Source organism: Gallus gallus, chromosome 4, assembly GCF_016699485.2.
Source record: "Gallus gallus isolate bGalGal1 chromosome 4, bGalGal1.mat.broiler.GRCg7b, whole genome shotgun sequence".
Lineage (NCBI taxonomy): Eukaryota > Metazoa > Chordata > Aves > Galliformes > Phasianidae > Gallus > Gallus gallus.
Window position 1 is genome coordinate 46,426,056 of NC_052535.1, and position 20,589 is coordinate 46,446,644.

Below are 20,589 nucleotides of genomic sequence, written 5' to 3' on the forward strand. Positions count from 1 at the left end.
GTGGATGACAGCACAAATCTTGGAGTCATTAAGTCATCATCAAATCCAACCCCAGCCCATCCCCACCATGCCCACTGACCGCATCCCTCAGTGCCAAATCTCCAAGTTTCCTGAACACCTCCAGGGATGGTGACCGCACCACCTCCCTGGGCAGCCTGTGCCACTGCATCACCACTCTTTCTGAGAAGAAATGTTTCCTAATACCCGACCTGAACCTCCCCTGCCGCAAGTTGATGCCATTCCCTGAGGGCATCCCTGATGGTCCCTTTTGTGCACCACAGCAGGGACGCTCGGTGGGCTTCCACTCAGTGACCAAAGGCAGCGGGAAAGCCTCAGGCCCCACGAAGGGTCCCTTCCGTCTGTCCCGCGTCGGCAGCGCTCCGTTCTCTTCAGGGCACGGCGCGCTGAGCGGCGGTGGGTGCCTGCCGGGAGGACCTTTGTCCGAGGAAAGGGAGGCACAGAACCTTCCGCGGGACTCCAAGGGAAAGCCAAACTACTAAAACCCAGCAAAATTGTAAATAATTTTTATTAATTTTTTTTTTATAAACCACCACCGACGGAGCAGAGGTGAGCGCGCAGCGCCTGCGCTCCCTGAGGGGCCGGTCCCTCCTCCCGCCATTCCCCACCCGCTCTCCTCAGGTGGCCGCGCCGGGCCGGGCCGCGGGAGCCAGCCGGGAGGAGGAGGAGCGGAGGGAGGAGGCAGCCGGGCGGGGAGGGGGCACTCTGCGCCGCGGAGGAGGAGGAGGAGGACTAAGATGGCCACCAGCCGCCGCGGGGAGCGGCCCCGCACCCCCCGCCCCGCCTCGCGCGGCCCCCCCGGTCCGGCCCGGCCTTGATGGGGCCGGAACGACCCCGCGGCCAGGACGCTGCAGCGGCGGCGGCGGTGCCTCCCGCCGAAGCCCTCCCGGGCCTCAGCGGGGGAGCCGCCCTCCCGGCCCGGCCCGCACCGCCCCGCCGCGGCCACTCGCTCGCCTGACCCCCCGCGCCGCGCCCGCGGAGCGAAAGAAGCGGAGAGCAGAGAGGGGCCGCCCGCCGCCCTCTCCCCCGCCCCGGCGGGCCGGGCCGGCCGCAGCGGCCCCGCGAGAGCTCGTCGCCTCCCGGTGAGTGCCCACCGCCCTCGGCCGGGCCCCGCCGCTTTGTCGCTCCACCGCAGGCCCTGCCGTGCTGCGGGGATGCCGTGCGGGCTTCGGGGGGGGGCGGCCCGGCAGGTGCCTTTGGCGGTCCGTTACGGCCGTCGCGTTCTCTATTTTGTATGGATTTCCTTCGAGCGGCCCTTCTCACCGCGCGGGCCCCGCCGGAGCCCGGCCTGGCGGAGCCCTGAGGGAGCCCGGCGGCCTTTGTTGTTCCCGGGGAGGCGAGGGCCAGGCCGGGCCGGGCGGCCTTCCCGCAGGCACCTGCCGTGTGGGGCGGCCGGGTTCCGTCGTTGTCTTCGTCACAGCGTAGTTTATTTATTTCTCCCGTGGGCTCCGACCCAGCGGCGGTGCTCACCTTGAGGGATGGGGGCCGTGGCTCCTAGCTGGGGCTGGGGATGTCGGTGTGGAGAGAGAGATGGAGGCAGGCGGCGGTGTAGAAGGGTAAATGTGCTCATTTTCAGCTGTGGATTCGCGAATGGCCTACCTGCTGTTTTGTGTATTTAACAAGAGTAGCTCCCAGAAGGATTCCTTTGCGGACCAGTGAGCCCTGGGCTTATTTTTCTGGCTGGGTTTTGGCTAGTTGGCCCTGTAGGTCTGTGTATGCTAGAGCGTTACATTTCACCATGGAATGTGGTAGGTTTCCTGTTAGGAAAGGTAGACGTTGCATGTTGGCACAATTGGCTAGTGAATTAGCTCAGCCTGAGCCATGTGGCTGCTCTGTGCCCATGCGTGCCTTGGGTACAGGTGTGTGACACCTCCCCAGGGACCATTCCGTGCAGAGGTGGCCTCAGAGGGCTCCTGTCGTGTTGGGTTTCAGCATCACAGACTCCCCCAAACCTGGGCGGGCTCTGCAGGGAGCTGTCCTGATGGCATCATGACATGTTTTTGTGCATCTGTGGCACGTTTTGGTGCCAAGGCAGGTGTAACTCAAGCAGCGGCACTGTGGGGGTGGCTGTGTGCACAGTGTGCATGAGCTGGCGTTTGTGTGGTGTTTCACGTGTCCTACAGCATGTGAATACACTTGTAGCATTCACAAACATGGAGTGTGGTCATTGCTTCATGAGTTGGTCAATCACAATGAGACACGCGCCTCCTTCTCTATGTTGTTAGGCTATGGACAGGCATGTTTATAAAGCAGAATACTCTGTAGAGGTCCCAGCTTTGGTGCTAGAAACATGAAGCCTGGTTAATACTGCGTCTGCACAGTGATCCTGGTAACAAAGTGCTGGCAGTCCAGCTCCAGGTACAAGTTTGGGTCACAAACGGTGTTTCTGTGCTGTTTGCTGTGGATCTGTGTAGTTCAGCTGGAGCCAGCTCTGCAATACTGAATGCTGGGGGTACCAAAATATTTTGAGTAGAAGAATGCCTGAAATATCTGCGGTGCTAGAACAGACTCAGTGAGTGGTGTTCTTCAGTTTGGTATGTATTTGCTGGGAAGTGGACCTGTTTGTTTTTCCAGTTTGCCCAACAGTTTTAGGCTGCTGAGCTTGGAGTAAAAGCGTTGTATGGCTGGGGTTGTATGGCACATCTTAGCGAGCTGATCATCTATTCAATTCAGGGCGAAGCGAGTTAGGCACAGTGCTGCTGTGATATTTAATAGCTTCAACACCCATTTAGAAATGCATTGCAACATTTCTATCTCAAGGTTTATGTGATTTAGTCCTTCTGGTAGATTGTTTCCTCATTTGCAGTTCTGTGCCCTGAGATCAGCTACCCTGTAGTGTCGTGTTGCATCGCTATGAGGGCAAACTTGCCTTCAGAACAGCAATGGGAAGATGCTAAGTAAAAAGAAAAATATTTCTTGTTATTTTCAATCTGGAAATAACAACTGCAATTCAGAAACCCGCACTGTTTCACCTTGTTACCTGGGTCAGCTGAGAAGGTACCCCAGCAGTCTCCTTACATAGCTCTGGGTCACGGGAGCGTGACTGCCAGCAGTAGTGTACGTGGCACCCACGTCTTTGGGATGTGCGGACGTTTGTTGCTGTTAGAAGACTTCAGCAACGTATTTCACGCCTGCAAGCCTTACTTCATCTATTTCTTAGTTTTCTTCCAGTGCTCAGTTGGATTTCTTAGCGTGTGGAAGACTGCTGGGCTGAGTACTGTGCGGAGATCATAGTGAGTGTGGATGGATGTTGGTTTCCCGTTGGAGATACTCAAGGCTGTCATGAGGTTGTTTAGCAACTGCAGAGTGTGAGCACAGCGTTTTGCCTCCCAAATGCTGCCGTCAGATGTTTTGTACTGTTGGGTTGTGGGGGTTCACCTCAGTTTCTGAAAGTCTGCTGAGCAGAACTATGTGAAGGAAAGCAAATGGTTGGTCCCTCATTGCTAAAGTGCTGCAGGGCAAATCTGCAGATGCCGATTGGCCGTTCTGTTCGTGTTTGTGAGGGATTTGAAGTTCCTATTGCAAAATACTGGAAATATTGGCTCAGCAGTGGCCTCTGACTTGCAGGACTTCCTGCTCTAAGGAAGTCTTATATCATCTGTCCAAAATAAACAGATTTTGGGGAGGAGGAGCTGGACTGCGATACGATTTAATGTGAGAAACCGCGTATCTTGCTTCTAATTTACCCCCCAGTGCTCATCTTTCTGATAGGATTGTGGGAGTCTCCTTCTGCAAAATATTACTGTAATAAAACCTGCATTTTGAGATGGTAAGTTGAATGTCATTGGGCTGTAATACGCGTATGCGTATGGGGAAATAATACGGTTGATTTTCGCATGATTTTCTATTGAAGCTTTTGGTTCACTGGTGTTGTAGTTTTCCTTGTTGTTGTTGTTGGTAGGCGCGTTGCTAACTGCAATTGAAATGTCCAGCTCGTGACAAATGCTTCTGTTGTTTCTTTCTTTGAATTGTCGGCAGTGCTGTCTTATTTTCAGAAAATACTTGCTTTGTTACGTAGGCATCCTGAAGGAACCGCAACAGGATGTCTCTTTAACTCAGTATTTTGTTTTCAAGTCTTCATCTTGGAGTAAGCAGTCTCACTCATGTATCTGCTGTTGTCTTCTGCTGGAGGCTTCGCCTCCTGATGCCGGACCTCTCACGCCTTGCCCGGGCTGGGTAGCAGAGGCAGGCCGTAGTTACGAGGCTCCCACGCACGTTGGGGTTGGCCGGCTGTCCCACAGGCAGTGCTGCTGTCTCTATTCCTGTCTCCCTCTCATGTTTTCTCATTTCCCTTCTGAGCAGGAATGCGTGATTGAGGTGACTCCTAAAATGATGCTGGTGTTTCGGGAGTCTTGAATAATGGCAGGGGATGTATTTGTCTTGGATATGCACATATGTTTTTTCACCCTTCTCGCTGAGCAAAATTGAGGCTGCGGCAGGAGGACTGGCGGTGTTGAAATTGGGAGAAATATTGTTTGCCATGTAGGTGGAATTAGATTGTTCCAGTGAGAGCCAGACACCAGCCCTTGGCTCTTCTTCTTTTAAGGGAAAATGGTGTTGGTTGCTTTGTTCTTTCTGGTGTTTTGTCGCTGTCCTGTACGGGATTCAGCCTATCTTCAGCATGTAACTGCTAATGCCGTTGTATTGCAAAGTTGTAACAGGTTTGCGGAATGGGCTGGAGCGTGTGTAACAAGTATCTTCCAACATGTCAAAAGCAACAGAGCACTGTTGTGCTGGGGAGGAGCAAACTACTTAAAGTGGGCAACGAGGTCATACCGAGCAGTATGAAAGCACATGGATATACACTTTTGGTTGGCCATTAAGGAATATAAGAGAGAGATGATGTGGACGCATCTGGATTACAGCGATGAGGCGTGCATTTAGACTTCTGCAAGCAGTGTTATTATTTACATGTGATGCATTGGGTTACAATGCGTTTATTACAAGGAAGGAGCGTTGAGCAGGTTGGCCAACTGGCTGTGTAGGCGATGATAAATGTGAAAAGAAGTCAAAGAAGTGGATTTTCCAGATATTCTTATTTCAACTCATGTACTCCAGAGGAATCATGTATTACTCTGCAGTATGCAAGGGTTAAACTCAGCCTTTTTCAGGCTGGGTGGGTATATGGCAGTTGCACGTCTGTCTTAACAAAGTCAGATGCTTTATAGCTTGGTTTTGCCCCCTGTATCTTCCCAACTCATTAGTCTAATATCTTGGTAGCTGGTGGAAAGAAGTTATTCCCTTTCTTGAACCATCCATTTCCTTCCTCATGGCCATGCGTGTGTGTCTGAGGCTCTGTGGTGAGCTGTTTCAGAGTAGGGGGTGAATTTTGGTGCCTACCTCAAAGGAGCAAATTAGCAAATACATAAATGTAGAACTGACAGTGCTGCCGGTAGCCAGGAGTTCCATACTGCCTAGCAGTGAAATACAGCCTTGTGTTTTCCTTTGGTGTTCTCTGGGGTCTCCTGCTTTTGAAACAGTGTGACTGCAGTCAGAAGGTGGATGGGAGCTCTGGAGCAAAGTGTACTCCTGGCTTTGGCTTTCAGTGCTGGGCTTTGCAGGGGTATCGGGGTGCATTGGGCATTACAGAGCACAGCTTGGTTCTTAGTCCTGAGTAGCTCGACCCGCGTTGTCTTACCGGTACTTCAGTATCGCTCTGCCAGCTGGAGTGTGCTTTCTGTTCTTATGTTTCCAGGGGCGTTTGTTATTTTTAAATGAAGATATATTAAAAATCTCGCTGTAGTTGGAATTAAGGTGCTTTGTTCTTTGTGCAGTGGCAGCTGATGGGGTGTTTCTTCAGCAAGCGGACTGAGCTTGGGTGCAGTTTGGAGAATTAGATGTCGCCTGCTGCTCCCAGCTCTGTCTGAGAACCAAAACATAAACTGAACTACATTAGAAAGGGAGGGAGTGCATGCACTGTGGGCTTTCTGAAGCTTGATTTTGGCTATGTGGCACCGTGAGCATATCCCCTACTTATATAATTTGATACTGTGGGAATAGAGAGAGAAATTGCAGGGCTAAGAAAATCCCTGGGGTGCCCAGCAAGCGTGTGGTATTTAAAAAGGGAAAAATGCATACCAGGAGGCTGCTTGTGCTTTTCAGTGAAAAAGATGACAAAATATCACCTTTGCTTGCAAAGAGAACGTTTAAACGAGAGATTTCTACTGCTCGGATGGTGGAAAATCCCAAAAGAAAGAGGGCTACCTGAGGGAGGGTAAAGGTAGTCAGGAAGATGAATCGGGTGGCAGTGTGCTTGTCGTGATCAGTGCCCGTCCCTGTGTGAGGTGCATCAGGCTGCGCGCTGTTACGTGGCTCGAGTGGTTTGCAGTAGGCGTGTTGCTGGTGGGCGCTCCACTGACCTTTGGCTCCATGTCACAGAGGCTTCTGTGGCAATGGCAGCGTTCGCTGTCCCTGGGCCCAGCGTGCAGAGAAGTGGGGAGGGCAGGTGTTGTGCGGAATTACCGCGTCGTGCTCAGAAATTATCTGCCTCCCCCCACCGGGTCTGTTTGTTTTAATGCCAGAAGCTTTTGAGGCTTCGTGGAGTGGGAGAGGGCGAGCTTTAGTGGTCTGATCCGGGAACAGGAAAGAATGCTTTCATTGCAGGCTGACAATAATGTAACAGCTGTCTGCTGCTCTTGTGCCAAGCCTCACCTCCACACCATTCAGAATGCCATTTGTGGTCCCTGGCCTCCTCTCTGCGATTGCTCTCTTGCCCAGATCGACTAACTACTAATGGCATTTTATGGAGGTCCTTGTATCTTCACTTGAGAGCCAGGGCTGAGATGGAGGCCTGGCTTTCTATTTGCATGAGTGCTCACAGAACAGAGTGTACCGCGTGGAAGAATGACAAGCAAAGCAAATGGAATGTGTTTCTTAATGTAAAACTTGGGTGTTCTTGGGGTTGCTAGCCTAAGATTTCTAATGTCAGCATGCCCACCCTCAGTTGTGGTGGTTTGAAAGCTATTGCATAAATATATTTTACAGGTGTGGAATAAATTAATTTCCTTTTTGGCTTCTGAGCCTTGAGCATGCAGTCTGTGTTTGGTAAAACATGCAAACTGTGTGTTTTCAACTGAGACTTGAAAGGGATTTGCAATACTCATGTGGCAAAATGGTAGGAGTTGGGTGTCACAGCTATTAGGGGATTGAGAAGGATATGATCAGAGCTGGCAATAGCTTTGTTATTGCTGATTTCCTCTCTGACAAAATAAATTCATTGTATTTGTGAGTTTCGTTAGGTTTGCAGAAGAAAGGAAGCATCTCTGAACAGCCAGAAGTAAGCAGTGCTTATAAACAGGGTATGAAATAGGCACAGGAATAGGGTAGGTACCACATCACCATTGAGACACTGATGCTTGAGTCTGGGGCCATGCAGCAGTGAGGTACGACAGAAATGTAACAACAAAACCTCCATGGATACTACCAAAAAGGATACCCGTTTCCTTGTTAATTAGGTTTGCAAAAGTTTTGAGCCTTGCTGGGAACACGACCATGTATCCAGCAGCGTTGGAAAAATGAGGGGAAGAAAGTGGATTCCTTGCTGCCCGCTAGAAGTTGTTTGCAATTTCTCTGGTTGGCATAGCCCAGTGAGCAGGTACGTGTGTAAAGCTATTGTTCCATATATAAAGCTATAATCTGGTTTTATTTCAGTAAGACGCATACATCTGTGCTCCAGATGCACACGCGGATCTGAACAATTTATGTTTATTTTAATAAAGGGAAGCAGAGGAAGTGTTTATTTACAAATCATGTCCTCGGAAGAATGTTTTCCACCAAACTATGTGTGTCTTTAAATACGTGTGTGTGTGTATATATATACTTAAATGAGGTGTGGAATGCATTCCTTCCAGATATTTGCTGTTTCTCTGAAACACAGAATGTGGCGAGGTGAGGGCTGAGCTTCCTTTGGCATGGGCAGAACACATTTGGAAGACAGACTTCCCCCGTCCTTCCTGCTCATGCTCTTTGACATCATTGTTTAGAAAAGAGGAGGAGCGGGGCTGCTCTCACAGCCTGTCTGCGAAAGTCTTAACTGGAAAGATAGGAGGAGCACAGCATGTGAGATGAAGCTTATCTCAATTGCTCTTAAGAATGAAATGATAATACTGTTAGTAGCCGTTCCTCTTGAGCAGAGTTTGATTCAGGCCTGTGCTGTAGCATTGTGGTGGAGAAGCAGAGACCCTGAGGAGCTGTGTTCGTGTTTTGCCTTCGGTGGTGGTCCTTCTCTCAACTCTACTTTGGAGTGGGAAGGTGGGGAAGTTCCTATGCTTCAGGCACTTCAGAATCATTGTCCACTGGAATACGTCTTTTGTTCTTGGTTCACTTCCCAGTAGCTCCACAGCAATAATGAAGGCGGTAAGATCCTTTGTTATGCGAGGGATGCTGGAAATAGCGGATATTGTAACTGCGTGTCACAGTGGGACGTGTACCTGACCTGAAGCTCTCTGTGTGCTGGGAATGAGTGGCTCTGGGCTGCCTCTGCCCCTTCCCAGCAGGGGCTAATAGAAGCTCCCTGAAAGTCAGCACACTTGGAAGGCTCCTGCCTTTGTCGAGGGGACGGCCGGCTGCTTTTGTGAACTTCAGCAAATTAGCTATAAACAGTATATGTCCTTTGATCCTTTTACTTTGCTTGTGGTATATGTTCAAGGGGATGAGCCCATAGTTAATCAGTAAGGGGCAAAGGGGAAGGGAGCTCTATTGGAAATACTCCAACTTGTCTGGAAGTTGAGTATTGAAAAACAGAGCCAAGAACATTGGCTTTGCAAGGCATTCAGTAGTGTCTGGATTTTAAGAAGTCTGAACAAGGTGGGTTTGTAGAAGAACCGTATTGCTTGGGATCGGTGGATGGTTTTGGTAGTTCAGAAGGGAAACTAAAAAGCATGGTATGCACACAGTGATGTTTTCATGTCAATGTACGGATATACTGCAGCAGTTTCTGTAGGCAAATAGCTTTGTGCACATGAATGGAAAATAGAGGCTTGATAAAGACCCGAATTCTTTCTGTTATTTTCTCAATACTGCAAGTATTGCTACCATTTACGGGCACTGGACAAAAAGCATTTGTCTGCAGATACCTTGAAGACTGTTGTAAAAGCGTTTTGCCAAGGGTTCTTGTCCTTTTTGCTTTGCTCTTGTGTTGGTGGCTATTTACATGGCCGTGGCCAGTTTGCCAGTTAACAAGTAAAACCAGCACTAAAAAGTAAAACTAGCAGAATAAATCTCTCGCTCCCCTCCCCCCTGGTTTCTTTGGTAATGACAGTTAAGTATTTTTGTAGGAGCTGAGCAGAAAAGCAGTCTGGCAAACATGTTGTAGGACTTTATCCTTTTGAAGTCCGTCAGTTGACTGTAACACGGAGTGCTGGGTTAAAAAGTAAGCATACTGTTCCCCTCCAACTCTCATCAGCTGCTGTTAGAATAAAGCTTACACGCACTGAACTGTGTCCAGAGAGAAGAATGGCATTTGCTTGCTTTAGTGCTCAGAAATACTCGTTTCCAGGCTCTGCGCAATGAGGAAACAATACGGCGTTGGCTACCAGCGGTCTGACAGCAGCCACCAGTGAGAGGTTGGAAAGGTGGAGGAAGAAGAGCTTTTGTGGCTGGTGCATGCAATCACTGGTCCATAGGGAAGGCTGCTGCCTAAGCAACCCGTCTCCCCAGCGCATGAGGATTTATAGCCGTGTTTTTAAAGCTGTTGATTGGAGGTATGGCAGCGTTCGTGGCATCCAGTGGAAGAATAATGTCTTTCCTTAATTACGGCTTAGTCTGCAGGAGTGGTAGTGAGTTTTGTTACATATGTTTCTCCTGATTTATCTTTCCCACTTTCCATTTTCACTGTCTCTCTCTGCTATTTATGAACTGATAGTCAGAAGGAAGATAAATCTGTATGTGATTTTTGTGCACTGCCTTAATGCCATTCCTTTCTTCTTCAGAGATATCCTGGTTGTCTCCTCACTTCCTTTTTTTATTTCTATGCTTAAGTATTTTGACATCGGTGAGCTTCTCACTCTCTTCTGTCCTGCTTTATAACGAGTGTTGCTGTGATGGGATTCCAAGAACGTAAGCATATTTTGAGCAGGGCTGGGAAGAAGATGGCTACAACTGCACTGCTTGTGCTGAAAATGCAATGCCATCTCCAAATGTGTTCCTCTTGGTAGTTAACTCTGACTTTCTGCTATTTGTTGTGCAAGGTCTCAGTCTGTATCTTGAAGTGTTTGGTGTACATCTGGAAGAATAAATAGCCCAGTGTAAGTTACAGCCTTTTCAATAAAAGGCGTGGAAAAGGGAGAGAGGCAAAACAAAGGACCAAAAGCATCTAAGTTTCAGAAATGGATCTGCGAATATGTGACATCTGGTCACTCTCTGCAGCGTCCCTTTCTGGCTGAAAACAACTGCCTTATGAAGGATCTGGCACTTGAATGGATCTTAGATGATTGTAATAGCTCCTACAGGATGGTTGCCCAGGGAGGCTGTGGATGCCCCATCCCTGAAGGCATTCAAGGCCAGGCTGGATGTGGCTCTGGGCAGCCTGGTCTGGTGGTTGGCGACCCTGCACATAGCAGGGGGGTTGAAACTCAATGATCATTGTGGTCCTTTTCAACCCAGGCCATTCTATAATTCTACAGAAACATAGGTGACTGTTTTTCCACATAAACACTACATTATCACTGCACTGCTCCTGACATTTTTTAGTGGAATAGAAACGTTGTCTTTAGACATGCTGTGTGACTGCCTCTGTGCTGGGAGAACCTCCCATGGTTGGTGATCTGTCCCGTTGGTTCATTGTCGCTCTCCTGAGTCTAATTGTCAGAGTGAAAGAGAGTTTGCTTCCCTTCCTGGGCATGGTGTGATACCGTTGTCTGCTCATTTCCAGGGCCCTGTTCTGTACAGATAACTGTTTGCAGACAGAGAGGGTAACCCAGTTACTTGCCCTTCAGTAATAAACTTACCTCTCAGTGTTAAAAGCAAAACAAAAAACAACAACAAAAAGAAACCAAGACCACTTGTTCAAGTAATTGATAGTCATTATTTGTATTCAAAGTGCCTTCTTCAGCTCTAGGTCCTGCAAGAATGTCAGTGTTGTATGCGGAGTAATGCTTCTTGTCTGCTTTGGGCTCCCCCTTTGACTGCTGGGGTCTGTGCTCTTTGCAGCCTGACCCCCTTGCATTTGGCTGTACTGAAGTGGATGATGATAGCAGGTGCCTTGTTCCTGAAGAGATCCAAAGAGCTTGCCCTGTTAGCAGCCAGGTGTTGTTATCTATCTGGTATATTCACCCAGGTAGGCTAGTGGAGCGCATGAACGGCTGGCTTCTGTTGGTTATTGTTTGTATTGGCTTATTGACCTGGTGTGCCTTTAATGTGACTAAAGGAAAGTTGCTGAGCTGCTATCAGTGTAATGATGCTGAGTGGGATGTGCTTGCTTGGGTAGGCAATGGCTGTACCTGTGGTAGGAGGCTGTGTTCATCTGAAGCCAAACAATTTAATGAAGTGGATGAGATAGTAAATAGAAATGTCTTTTAGAGAAGAGTCTTTAAATTCTCAACTACAGTAGCTGAGCAGTAATGTCATAGGCATCTACCACTTGGTCTTGAGTTTCTTTTTGGTTCCACTCTGCTGGCTGTGTTGTCAGTGGGGCGGAGTGTGCTGGAGAGAAGCAATGTCTGCTGAAGCAGCTTTTGGAAGGCTGATTCCCTTCTGACCCTGTGACAGAACCTGTGCTGGCAGACTTGCAAGCTGAGGAAAATGGTGCTGCAGTTCTGTGAAATTCACTTTCTCTTACCGTCTTTCTGTCAGGAAAATAGCAGTAGCTGGCCTGCTTGGGCTTGCACTGAGCTTCTGGCCCCTCCTCTTTCATCAGAGGAAAACGTTTTGGAATTTGGGAAAGGAATATTTGCTTTCTGCCTTTGATGCTGTTTGGTCCTCTGCCATCCGGAGCTGTTATTCCTCCTCCCGTTCCCTTCATCTCAGAGGTCACTGACGTCCTGCCCTTTGTTCGCAGCCCCTCTTGGGCACATCTGGCCGCACTGTTGAGTAATTGCTCTCTCTCGTAGAGGAGGAGGTGCTGTCTAAACATACGCCCTACTTACAGCAACGTGATCAGAAGTTTTTCAGCTGCTTCCATGTGGTGTGTGGATGTGTCTGGACAGGCAGGGTGAAGGGTTCTGCCAGCTTGCCACTAGTAAGAGAATCCCTTCTCTGCTCCACAGTTATTGTTTCTCTTGCAGTGCCAGCTCCTTACATCTGCCGTGTGCTACTGGGAACGTTTTAAATGAAACTAATGTATTATTTTGCCTTCTTTTTTTTTTTGTTGTTTTGTTTTGGTCTGCTGTTCTGCTCTTGCAAACAGCTTTGCTTGTGACAGAGCAAGCAAGCAAAGGAGAGAGTGTGTGTTCGTGTGCTTGGATGCTGTTCTACCAGAGCGTTCATTTGTCCTTTATGCTGTTCTTTTGGTCATAATCTCAATTCTCTGCCCTTCAAAGAAAACTCTTAAAAACTTCAGTGGATTTTCAAGAGTTCTGTTCGTGACACAGTCTACTGGTCTTCGGTTTTAAAACACATACTCTGGACTAGGGCCAAAATACTGCTTGGGAAAAGATTGCTACAGAGAATTCCTTCAGTGCCCTCCTAGAAATGCTGTGGAGCAGGCAAGGAGCTCCAGAGAGCAGCACGGGGATGATGGACTGAGGCCCTGCCGAACACTCTTCTTCCCCTCCTGCCCTTCACCCTTTATTTTAATGTTTAAATATGGAAATCTTACTTGTTATCCCTAGACATCAAAGGGGAAATACAGCAAGCAATTACATGTTGTTTGTTTGTTTCCTGAATTGCTTCAGATGGATTGAGCTTACTTAACTCTGGGATATCATTGACATTTCAAATCACGTATATATATTTTTTTCTAAGACGGAACTCTTTTGCTGTTACTTTTATTTCTGGGCATACAGGCGCAGCTGAATTGTCATCAGTACAGCAGTGGCAGAATCAGAGAATGTGGAGCCATTCCCTTTGGCCCTCAGGACTGGCGATCGCTAAGCTTAAGGAAGTTCCGTTTTATACAGGTTGCAGAAGGCATGGTTTTATTTCTGTGTGTTACTTCTCTAAATCATCTAGATATGGGGATGAGGTGAGAATGAAAGTTTTATGTTTATTTATTTTGCTGTGCAGAGGAGTAGCAGTTGACACGTGGCATTAGGTAATAGCGTGCTCATATTTGTGTTCTTATGAGATCAACACAGCAAATTGGCATTTCCTACAGCACACTGCTGACAGAAGCCCGTCAGTGGTTTAAGGGGGAAAGCCAACAATTTTTGTTATTATTATTACTGATCTGTGCTATTGCTGCTTGTTTGTTTGAGAGGGTGGTATTCCTAAAGCGAATTTTAGGATTATAAAGCAGCAATAGTCAGGATTGAACATGTGCATTTGAGCTTCTAGTGAATTAAGAGAATTGGTTTTTAGGACCTTTGTGTCCACAGACCTGTAGTCTGACTTCTCCTTCTTGCCTGCTGGATGGATCTCCATTTATTCTTCTGGATGCCGAACTTTCTTTCTGCATCATTTATAACCACTTTGCTCACAGTTTATCTGCTTTCTCAGTTTCTTCTCTTCTCTTCTGGTCTGCTGCTTTCTTTCCATCTCCCTTTGCAGAAAGAGAGATTTTTAATTTACCTGGGAAGATTTCTTGGGACACAGACTCTTCTGACTTGGAGCACTTGGCTGACTAATTGGAAGAGACATTTAGGATACCCATACAGCCTTGAAAAGAAGTAATTGCCTTCCAGACATCCTTGAGTCCCATTACCTTAGATTCTGATTTCATGATCATACTTCCAGAGAGCTGTTTAACTGTAAAATATCAGCTACAGAGCAACCCTTGACACCTAAATAGTGAGTCATTAAAGCTGATGATCTTTCAGATGCGTATGTTTATCAGCACATTGCATCTTTTTATGTAAACCACTTTCCTGTGGGTTAGGAAGTGGGTAACATAGCAGCACAGAAGCGTAACGCTGTGATTTCTGACTTGCTTGCTCTTTAACGTTACAGGACAGATATCCAAACTATATTTACATACAGTGTCAGCTTTGGAATGGAGCATGGCTGCTCCTGGCTTGCGAGGGATAGCGTCCTGCTGTTATAGGTGTGGGCTGGAGTTGCTTTTCTCTTTGAATGAGTGAAGCAGGAGCCCTTCAAAGTGGGAAATGTTACTGTTTACCAAAGAGCTGTGAGGGGACTGCTAATCAGTTGGTGCAGGGGGCACACGGTGCTGGCAGGTCTTTAACCAGGAGTCTGAGATGCTGCAGAAGCATTAGGGAAGGTAAGTGGCTTATTTAATTCTGAGCTGAGACATTAGGTATAAAGCTGTGCTGCTTCGTCGCATGATCGCAATAAGGGATTTTAAGGGTTGGATTGTTGCTCTCTGCAGCAATCCATTATACCAAGGAAAGCAAAGTTTTAAATGAGCTGCAGCTGGTTGTGGTGGTTGCTGATGAATTGCCACTGACGTGGTCATTGCCTCTGAAGTTGTAGCTGGTCAAGACGCAGCTGTAGTGACTGCAATAGACTACTGTGGCAGAGAGGTGGTATGCTATTGCTGTAATGTCCATTGCATGAAGGCAGGAGATGTTCTGGAATCAGAGTTTAAAGAAATGGAATTATTTTGGTAGTCATGCTTGACTTTGACTTGCAGGCTGTTGGGTTTCAGAAGGAGCTGCTGAGCCACCTCCTGGAAGGGGCAGTGACCATCTTTTCCAGTTCATGTTTTGGGTTGCTGCAGAAAGTCAGGTGTGAGGTGCGAGAGCATTGCAGATAACTCCTGTGGCTGGGAAGGAGCCCTTTCTTCTGTGAGCAGTGCGTGGGCTGGCGGGAGAGGGAAGGGAGCCCTTCCCCAAGCACTGAGCTGAAGCAAAATGAGGGTAGTTGAGCCAAACATACTGTCATAGTACAGCACAGTGACTCACCTCAAGTGAACAATTTTAAGTTGACACGTGTTTGGAACTGCAGGAGAGGAAGATTTACAGGCGTGACTTGTAGGAGGCAGCTGTATATTTAAAGAGACTGTAGCTTAGCTTCCATTTGCACTTGCTGAAGTGATGAGGTGGAAGTAGGGGGGAGGTGGAGATGGTGTGGCTGGAAGTGGGGTGGTCTCAGTGCAGCGGGTATTTCAGCAGTCCTTTCTTCCTTCATGTCAGTTGTACTGTGCTCATGTCTCCTCTTGTAAGGTGAACTCGAGTAGCATCTGTGTCATTTGCCTGAGGCCTCTTTGGAATTCAAGAGTTGAGTGGAGAAGAGCAGGCCTTCATGTAGTGTCCTATCTCTGAATATCTTGTGTGTACAAAGGCACTGGGGCTAGAAACTTCTCTGTTTCCCTTTGCTAGAGATGAGTCTGTTCTCAACTGTTTACTTATTCAGAAGCTGACAGTCCGAAGTGGCTTGTGGGCAATGTGTTAAACATCTCGGTTTATCCTCCAGTTCATCTGTGCTGCCACTGGAACACAGATTGTGGTATTCCCACCCCAAGGGGAACCACCGATTCCTACCACCGCTGCTGGTAGTCGTCCTTGCTGAGCAAAGGCTGCTTCTTGGGGTTGTAGCAGTGAGCAGGCAAGCAAATGGTTGCGCTGTATTTGCACAGTCAGAGAGGTCTGCAATATTCAGAGCACTAACAGGACTTAAAATAGCCAGGACAGCCATCTTGGCATCACTGCTGTGGGTTTTCATTTTTTCTGAAGTGCCTTGGGGTCTCTGGATGGCTTTCAGTGTTTGGCAGCAATGACATCTATTTTCATATCCAAAGGAATTCAAGAATATTGCTGCATCATGTCTTTGCTGACTCTGCAATGCAGCAGCATTGGGCCGTGAGCCCAAATCACGGAGGGAAGATGTAAACCTCCCGACCCAGAGGTAGGAAGAACCAAAGGGACGAGGCTGAGAGCAGGAGAGAGACAATTGGAGAAATGCAGATTTTTGGAAGAGGAGGTAAAGCTTGTGTTCTTGTAGTCCAAGACCTGAATGAGAGGACTGTAATTAGGCTGGAGTTATCTGTATTGATTCAGTGCTGGCAAGCTGCAAGTTAACTGCCCTTTAATCAGCATGCAGTGTGTTCGAGGCCTGTCACACTTGAGTCAAACCTCCCTTTCCTTCTTTGTGCCATAGCACAGCACTCAGGTCTGCGCAAGGCACAGCCACTCGGGGAGAACCTCCTCTGCCCATCTTAAGCAGCGTGAAGTTCTGTCCTTCTTTCATCTCCATTTCTGTTAGAAATATGCTGCTGCTTCTGCAGTAGCTATCTGTTAGGTATCCAACTACAGGTGTTAGTACTTGAGGTTTTTCTGTTCCAGAAGCCACAGAGTTCATAAAGTTCTGTGGCGACAGCAGAGCTCTTGATTCCTGCAGCTTGGCCTTACATGCAGCTTCCTGCAGCACGGATGTGTCTTGCAAGAGCAGGGCTGGAAAGGCCAGGTGGTAGATTCTTGTGGCTTGGCAGTGCTAACAGGACATGTTTTTAGGGAAAATAAGATGTTTTTTCGTGAGGAGTGACGTAGGAATTAATGTTCTATGTTCAAGTAAGCTAAAAAGTAGCATTTGAAACTAGAAGCTCTTGTCTGTAGTTGCATTTAACATGTGGCAGTTCGCTTACTTGCACTGTGGGCTGAAAGGATGTTTTTTTGTTGCTGATTTGTTTCCCTGATGAGGATAGGGGCGGACATTGTATAAGCTGTCAGGCAGCAGTGATTATGCAACTGACGCTGTTGTTGTGGAGCCCAAGTCCTTCCCAGTCCCTGGGCACCAGCTGCTGCTGTGCTGCTTGCTACTTGGTTTTTTTAATCATCCTCTTTCCCCCCAACCCCTCCAGCCTGTTTCTTTTGCAGACTTATTTCCTTTTTCATGCTGCTGTTTCCTACTGTCCCCAATGTCTGTCAGTCAGCGTCTCGTTTGTTTTGTTCTGGTTTTTTTTCTTCAGTTCAGTGTGCTGCAAAATAAAGCTGCCCTTGTATATCATTCCAAGTGTGAAATGGATAGAGAAAGGTTAGTTTTTCATGAGAATTGCTTCATACTTTATGGGTGTCATTAGTAAGAAAACAAAACACAAAGCCAGGCATTTGCTTAGATCCGAGTGAAATTTTGCTACAAATGGCCTTTGGTCAAAGCTAAGGTCAAAAGTTATGATTTCCTGCTCTCACGATATTAGAATAAAGTAAAAGTCTGGTGTTTTTGCATCCTTCAGAGGATGGGCCTGGGATACATGTCTTTCCACTCCTCTTCCCACCCCTCCCCTTCATGCACACATACACTTTGGATCCCCAAATAATATACAGTTCGCCTGTGTGTAAGAGGAGTCAGTTGTAAATCTTCTCCAGCCGAGGGATCACACTGCAATAATAAAGGCAATAGAATAATTGCATTCAATAATACGACAAGTGCTTTGTAAAACTACTGTAAATCTTGCCTTATTTGCACTTGGTTTTCAGGTGGCAGTTTGATGTCATGCTGTCCCTGGCTGATGTTGTGCGTAGTTTCAGTGACCCCAGGTGGGTCATTCTGATCTGTTTGCCACACAGGACGGTGGGATGGGAGCCCTTGGAAACCTGTCCTGCAGGTTTCTGCTCACAGATAAACTGAGTATACTATGTGTGGTCCCAATAGATGAGAGAAGATGGTTGATCTGTGATAGCACGTTGGTTGCTGAATTTCTTGGGTTTCCATAGCAAATGTGATCTATATCAGTCATAAATAGGCTACAGCACTTAATGTCCAATGCCGGGAGGCAATTTGGGCATCAAGTGTTGAAAATCCGTATTGAGTCAGTAAGTGTTACGATAAAGAAGCAATGCAAAAGGTGCATTTTCTTGCTTAGTGTCTGCGCTGGGGACCAAACGTTTGGGTAGAGATCTGTGCAAGTGCTGTCTATCATAGCAAACCATCCCCTTGGTGTGAGCTGGTTTTGTTGGAGTTGCTTGTGTGGAAGCGTACTTCAGTCTGCTTTAGAGATACTGTGTATGCAGAAGGTGTTCTCTTTTGCAGCTGAAAGAGTGGATGTGTGACATGTGTTCCAGTCTCTTCTGTTCGTACCTCTATTCCCCAGATTTTTCATGGGAGGAACATTCATTTCTGGTTTCTATGTTTTGTTTCTCAAGCACAGCCTCGCTCTGCTGTGCGTATTCAATCCATTTCTGATGGTCACACTCGTCACTGGGTTACTGCATTGCTTCTGTAGGTGTTGGAGACCATTGGAGCTCAGACCTCAGCCCCGCAGTTCTGACACAACAGGTGCAGTTGCATTATTTATCTATTTAATTAATGCAGCAGTGGAAGGGATTTGGAAATCTATCTCCAACTGACTAACTAGCACCTACAGACCTGCCACAAAGCACTGCGGAAAATGTGTTGTCACCCTGAACAAAGCATGTTTGTGGCAAATGTCTTCGCACGGTATTTCCAGCTCGCCAAAACGAATGCCTGAAGCACAGTGCAATGGAAGCTGTTACACATGAGTTTGGTTTTGAGATGTGTGTCAGATCCATTTCTATCTCAAGATCTGCGTAGTTCAGGAGCTTGCCTCGGAGCTTCACCAAGATCCAAACTAATGGCTATTCTTTAAGAACTTGGAGTGTCTTGCTAGGAGTCTCTCTGGGCCTTGTTCACTGCAAGGCTGAAGATGGTTATTTGAGTCAGGATGTTCCTAAGGGGTTTTTGTTTTGCCTCCTGATGCCTGCCTTGATGTGTGGTCCCTGGGGGGTTGGCTTGTTTGGTGGTAGGAGGTAAACCCTCCCCCCCCCCCCCCCCCCCCCCCCCCCCCCCCCAAGAAGGTTTTAACCACTTTCTAGCAGTTTTGATAATTAAAGCAAAGTATACATAGTGTGTTTGTGTGTGTGTATGTATGTATATGTATATACACATATACAAAGTATCCACTCCTTCTGGAGTTCAACTCTTTGGTTGTGGTGACACATTAATTGGGATCTAATAAAGAATAATAACTTTGAAGGCTTTTTTTTTTCTTTAGTAGGTTCCAAAGTAGTCAGCAGTTGAGCTAGAAACCTCAGGAATTGAGCAATTCAGGGGGAAGTGGTTTCTTGGCTGCTTCAGAGAGTGGTTGTTTTTTCTTTTTCTTTAAATCTGGTGGTTCCTTTTCCAAGCTGCTGTTGTCTACATCTCAGTTTCCCTTCTTCACTCAGTGCGCTGTTGAGGTGGCTACTGGAGGTTTTATTTTCTATCATAGACAATGGAAAGGGGCATTTCTACGTGAGTTTCAAGTAGCAGTTAGGGGTTAGCAGCAGTTACTGCAGCGGTGTGAGGGTGATGCTGGATATGAGGAGCAGGTTACTTTGCAGTCAGTACAGCTCTTGGAGGCATCACGGGCCGAGCTGTGAATTGCTGCTGGAATTTTGTACGTAACCAAGTACAAAAAACATATCCATAAAATGCCCATCTTCTTAAAAACCATTTCAAACTCTTGTCCATTGCACCTTCACTCTGTAGGAGTAAATCTAACCTGTATTACCAGTTAAGTAGACGTGAAAATAATTTCTATCGGAGTGGTATTTGATCACGCTGTTTAAAACTGCTTTCCATTTCATGATTGATCAGGAACAAAACCAGAGCGGCCACGTTTCATTGCAAAAGCAGCAAAATCTTATTGCTGAAATTGATTGCTTTAGAGGAAGCAATTTCCCCTTGATTGAGACTTGTGTTGCAAGATCTGTGTGGTCTGAAAGCTGTTGAAAGCACACAGGCCCAGTGTCGTGGTCAGGCTTAAGAACAGTACAAGGTCTAGTGATGGTCTAATACCAGGGCAAACTGGGAAGGTGCTGACATCAATAATCATAAAATGGCCTGGGTTGAAAAGGACCACAATGATCATCTGTTCCAACCCCTCTGCTACGTGCAGGGTGGCCAACCACCAGACCAGGCTGCCCAGAGCCACATCCAGCCTGGCCTTGAATGCCTTCAGGGATGGGGCATCCACAGCCTCCTTGGGCAGCCTGTTCCAGTGTGTCACCACCCTCTGAGTGAAAAACTTCCTCCTACATATAAGCTCAATTACTTCTGTGGTGTTTCTTGAGTTCTGATGAAATCCATCTCGTTTTGCAAATGCGGTTATTCTGTTAATTTGTGGTGTTCAGCAGTTTGTTTCCATATCGTGAGCTGAAAGAGTTATGATGGTGCTCTGAAAAGCCCAATTCCTTCAAAATAACACCACCCAGGGTTGGCTTTATTAATGCTAATTTTAATGGCACGGGCAGCAGGCCAAGTGTGCCATTTCTGTATAGCATCTGTTGGAGGCTGCCGTCATCACCCCATGATTAGCCTGTGTCTGAATGGCAGTAATCCGTCCAACCAAACTCAGTGCTCCTGCTGCTGGCGTTTGTGCAGTGACATTCTGTTTCTGTTTTAGGTTTTTTTTTCCCCTAAAAACAAATCAGAACATAAATCAGCAAGAGTTTAAATAGCTCTAACAGGCAGGATTTATATCTTGACAATTTTTTTTTTTTTTCCATGTTCAGTTATTTCTTAGGCAGTAGCATTATAATGAAACGTTAAGATATTAGGTCCCTTTTTTTCCCCTTATGG

At 47.2% G+C, this 20,589-nt stretch overlaps 1 protein-coding gene across 7 annotated transcripts in view; it reads left to right on the forward strand.

Annotated features, from left to right (window-relative positions):
* Nucleotides 1–989: 989 nt before the first annotated feature.
* WDFY3 (WD repeat and FYVE domain containing 3) overlaps nucleotides 990–20,589 on the forward strand; it is a 139,864-nt gene continuing 120,264 nt past the window's right edge. For 6 of the 7 annotated variants that reach the window (XM_015276464.4, XM_015276469.4, XM_015276467.4 and 3 more), the window contains exon 1: nucleotides 990–1,100. The gene's annotated coding sequence lies outside the window, so the exon portion shown is untranslated. Of the gene's footprint in view, nucleotides 1,101–9,461; nucleotides 9,720–20,589 lie in introns of those variants that run through there. The other variant, XM_015276466.4, reaches the window with a different exon arrangement.